We start from the raw sequence: 5000 nt of genomic DNA, 5'->3' as shown, positions 1-5000 counted from the left end.
ACTAACAAGCAAAACTCGAATAAATGGTGGATGGTAACAAATAACTAAGACTTCATCTTCCGGCTTGGCCGATTGCCCGTGTTATTGTTTCAACAGTTCATTGTTATTTCAGAAAGCTTGTTAACTCTATTGTTCCAGATTTCAATAAAGCAAAGCCATTCACTGATGAATTCTGAAGTTTTCAAAACAATATGTTGAATTACTTGAACCATGATTTTCATGCTAGTGTTGTAACATTTCAATTCAGTTTCATGAATACTGACGATAGATTTCCTATTGTTTTATTTTTAGCCTTTGACTATAACCTTAGGCAAGATTAATTGATGAGCTTTAATTAAGAATCCTACGCCATCGTAACGGATTTGATCACTGATGCAAGATAGATTTAGATATTTTTTTCCTGTAGATGATAGAATTGCTGAAACAGATTTGTTTTCATAAACACCATTGAGAAACCCGTAGATGAGCGATGGGGAATTGAAAGTTAATTTAATTCCCAACCTTTCACTCATCAACACACATAACGAGGAATTGATAACTTCTCATGTAAAGAAATTTGAAACGAGTATGTATTCATAGTGCTTTGTAACAAGTGTCTGGATGTTAGTAACGCACACTAAATGATACTAGAGAAAATGATTGCAAGTCTCAAACATTTTAACCATTCATACAAGTACTTGGTAAAGCGTACATGACGTCAATTGATACGAAAAAGACAAGATTATCCTGCCAGATCACCTTCAGTCACTTCCTTACTCACAACCCATGCAGAGAGCAATCCGGGATTCAATGGAATTAAGTGATTTGGCGCAACAACAGAGATTGTTATATTGTGGGTCTTAATCTCCTGGTCTAGATTTAATATATGTTCTGGCAATGTTGGTTTATTGATGAACCATTTGGACGTTATTTCTTGGTTTTAGTGTACTGTTTGTTACTCATCCCTTTACCGATAAATAGTTTGTTCATTGGGGGAAAAAATTGAAAATTTTTATTTATGATGTCTACTTTGCACATAAATATAAGGATTGGCCACTAATTTTGCAATAATAAAGTGAATATGAAAATTCGTAAAATACTTTATTGCTCACAAAATCTGAAAATATTATTCCTTTGTGAGCGCAAGTAAAATAACTTTTATATTGTCACCACATTTCTTACTTGGACTAGTAAAGTGAAAAGTGGAGTGGATTTATTTGTAATAAAAGCAGTCACTTAATATCCCGTGTGCTGCCATTTCATATTTCAAGAAGACTTTTTAAATGTCGCAGTTATCAAGATCTCTCTCTCTCTCTCTCTCTCTCTCTCTCTCTCTCTCTCTCTCTCTCTCTCTCTCTCACAAAAACTTCAAGTGCTCTGGCTGATTATTATCAGACAATTACTATGAAACTTATACAGCATATACTATATTGATAAATTAAAGTTACATCAAACTTATGGAAGGCGGCAATTCATGGAAAAATTATCATAGTTTATTTTGCTGAAAATTTTCCTCCATCAAAATATTGAATTTTCATACATCCTTGTTTCCTAGAGCTCCACTGGGACCATCTATCATACACACAGGGGATGCTGTATGCATACACTATTAAAATATATCGTAATTTTAATCGAACATTCTCCGTAATAATTAATTGTTCTCAGTCGTATTTCAGTAAAATACATGCGACCGTAATTTTACCTTATTATGATATCTTTTACGGGTTTGTGATCGTAATATCACTCCTTTACCTCAATATATCCAGTTTGCAAATGGTAAAAATCCTGGAATAAATGTTGCAAGGCTCTAGCAATTTTTTAATTCCAATTTTCAATAGTGGCTGGAAAATTGAGACTGTTCTCCTAGATGAGCTGGGGCTAACCATTTAGGTATTGGCAGTGAATAAAGATGTATAATTTCAAAGAAGAGAGTGAAGGGTCATGTGAAGTCACTTTGTCATTTTGCGAATAAATATCATTTTTATAAACAGATCTTGCAAAGATAGTGCTAATTAGTGTTGGGAATTTCGTAATTAAGGATTGGTAACCTATATAATAATGGATAAAAAATGACATAAAAGATATGCATACATACATACATATATATATATATATATATATATACACATATGTTTGCTTGTATATAAACACACAGGTAGAGAGGTAAATACGTATTAAAACATATATACTTGCTTATGTGAGTATTTGTGTATGTATTTAACTATATATATATATATATATATATATAAATGTGTGTATGTGTATACACACACACACACACACACACACATATATATATATATATATATATATTTATATATATATATATATATATAGATAGATAGATATAGATATACATATATATATATATTATATATACACATACATACATATATATATATATATATATATACATATATATATATATGTGTGTGTGTGTATGTATATATACATTTATGTATGTATATATATATATATATATACATACATAAATGTATATACTGTATAATGTGTTTACGTTAATAGTATACGTACATAATTATAAATAAATATATTATCATCATTATCATAACTAGCTAAGCTACAACCCTGTTTGGAAAAGCAGGGTGCTATAATCCCAAGGGCTCCTACAGGGAAACATATCCCAGTGAGATTAGGGGAAAAAAAAATACAATATAAGGTGTGAAGAATAAGGACTATAATAAATTTTCAGATCAGTAACAAAATTGAAATAGATTTGTCGTATATAAATTATAAAGAGAGACATATATCAGCCCGTTCATCATATATACATACACTGCAAAATTCAACTTTTAAAGTTCCATCGATTAACCTTCCAGATTTTGAAGGTCATTCCACGACCTGGTCACAGCTGGAATAAAATTTGAAGACTACTATATAGTGTTGAACCTTATGATGGAGAAGGTGAGACTGTTAGAATTAAATGCATACCTTGTACTACCTAAAGGAGGGTACATGATTGGAAGATCTGAATGCACAAAATGGTCATAATTAGGAAAAATCTTAGGTAACATACAGAAAGAACTAACTGAACGAAGGTGTCAGATATCAATATATAGCCCAAGATATTCTGCATGTCTTTGTCAATATAATTAAAATGAGTGTCACCAGTTCAAGACGAGCTAGAGAAACAATATTATGAACAACGTAGATTGAAATAATTAAAACATTTCTTTATAACAAATTGATCACTGAAAACCTTAAAATACACTCAATATGCCAATTTCTTGTCCAACTAGATAGGAAACACGCCGAATGTTTCTCAAACGAAAATATTCATTCAAGAATCTCGCCTAAAATCTTGATCGACTTGCATATCGTTAAATAAGCATTATCATTGAGGAGATTTAGATGTTGAGGAAATACTGTCCAAGACCTACTTACAAGCATACTTTAAGTTTTGTTAGGGTTCAACTTCAAGACTAACAATTTGCACTATACACTAGTTTTACCTAGATCTCTATCAAGGTATTCACTACCATATCTTTATTCAGCGAATAGAATTGGGGCAAAGGGAGTACCATTATCTGCATATGTAAACTATATATCATGTGTATATAGTTTGAAAAGTAATGGGCCAAGAATAATACCCTGAGGAACACGAGATATATATTCCTATACTCCCTATGGTACCCATAAACAAATACTCTTTGCAATTTTTTACTAAAAACTCAAAAATGATAGTAAGAAAAATTCACCTACTAACAACTGATTGCATTTGAAAACGATGGCCTCTTAATTAGTACGATCAAAAGCAGCACTAAAATCAAGGCCAATCATACGAACTTCCTGACCACAATCATGGAATTCCTCTATACCATGGGTAATTACAAGAAGGGCATCCCATGCTCCGAGGACTTTGTAAAGGCCAAATTTGGATAAATTTAGAACATATTAGTACCTTTATAATACCTATTTAGAGGTTTTTGCAAAAGATGTTAAAACACCTCAGATAATATGGAATATATGAAAATTGGGCGAGTATCAACGGGGCTTGAGCTACCACAAACACGTTTACCTAATGGAATAGAATTAAAAATTCTCTCACAAGTGCAAAAAGAACATATTGTTTTATTGCAAAGAAAAAAAAATAACACACTCTTTGTAAATAACAAAGAAAAATACCATTTAGGTCTACACCTCCCTATACATCAAGATCAACCAAGAGGGTTTTAAATTGACTGAACCGAAAAGCAGAATTAGTCAATTTAGCAGAAGGAAAATAGTAATGAGTAAGATCGAGTTTCTCATTACTCTGCTTACTGTCAAACACATCAGCCAAAAGGATTTTCTTTTCTTTTGGACATGGAGTGAAAGAGCCTTTGGTTTATTTCAAGGCGGAACTGTTAGTTTTACACAAATGAGCGCAGATTTAATGGTAGCCCAGCAATTATGTTTCTGGGTTGTACTAGAAATAGTTTCTTCTATGGTTAAGTTGTATTCCTTTTCAGTTGAAGCATGAACTCTCTGAACAATAGATCTTAGCTGGGTATAGCTATTTCAAGTTAAATCTGACATGTTACATGATAGGCCTTCTGCTTCTCCAAATAAGCACGTCTACAATCACCTGCTTCTCCAGATAAGCTCTTGTACAAACATCACTGAACCAGGCTTGTCTTTCACTCACCATTTTAACAAAAAAGAAGGACATGCCTATCTAGTATGTTGACCAGATTCTCATTCAAAAGAACAACAAACTCATCTCTTTAATACATTTGTGACTAAATCCTATGCAAAAGATCGCTCAAAATGTCATCCCAGACTTTTTGAGAGTTTAAATACAACTTATATGACTATGAAAAACCAAGGACAAGTTGCTCAGTCTTAAATACTAATGGAATCAAGGCATGGCCAGACGTCTCAACTCCAGAACCAAAAATACTTGTAGTGACAATAAGCGAGTCAATGTATACGAGTTTCAAGCAATTACCAAACCTGTGAGTTACCTCACTTATGATTTGCTCAGAGTCCAAGACAAAGGAAAATTCCAAAATTCTTAA

Source organism: Palaemon carinicauda, chromosome 13 (assembly GCF_036898095.1).
Source record: "Palaemon carinicauda isolate YSFRI2023 chromosome 13, ASM3689809v2, whole genome shotgun sequence".
NCBI classification, from domain to species: Eukaryota; Metazoa; Arthropoda; class Malacostraca; order Decapoda; family Palaemonidae; genus Palaemon; species Palaemon carinicauda.
Note: the sequence above shows the minus strand (reverse complement) of the source record.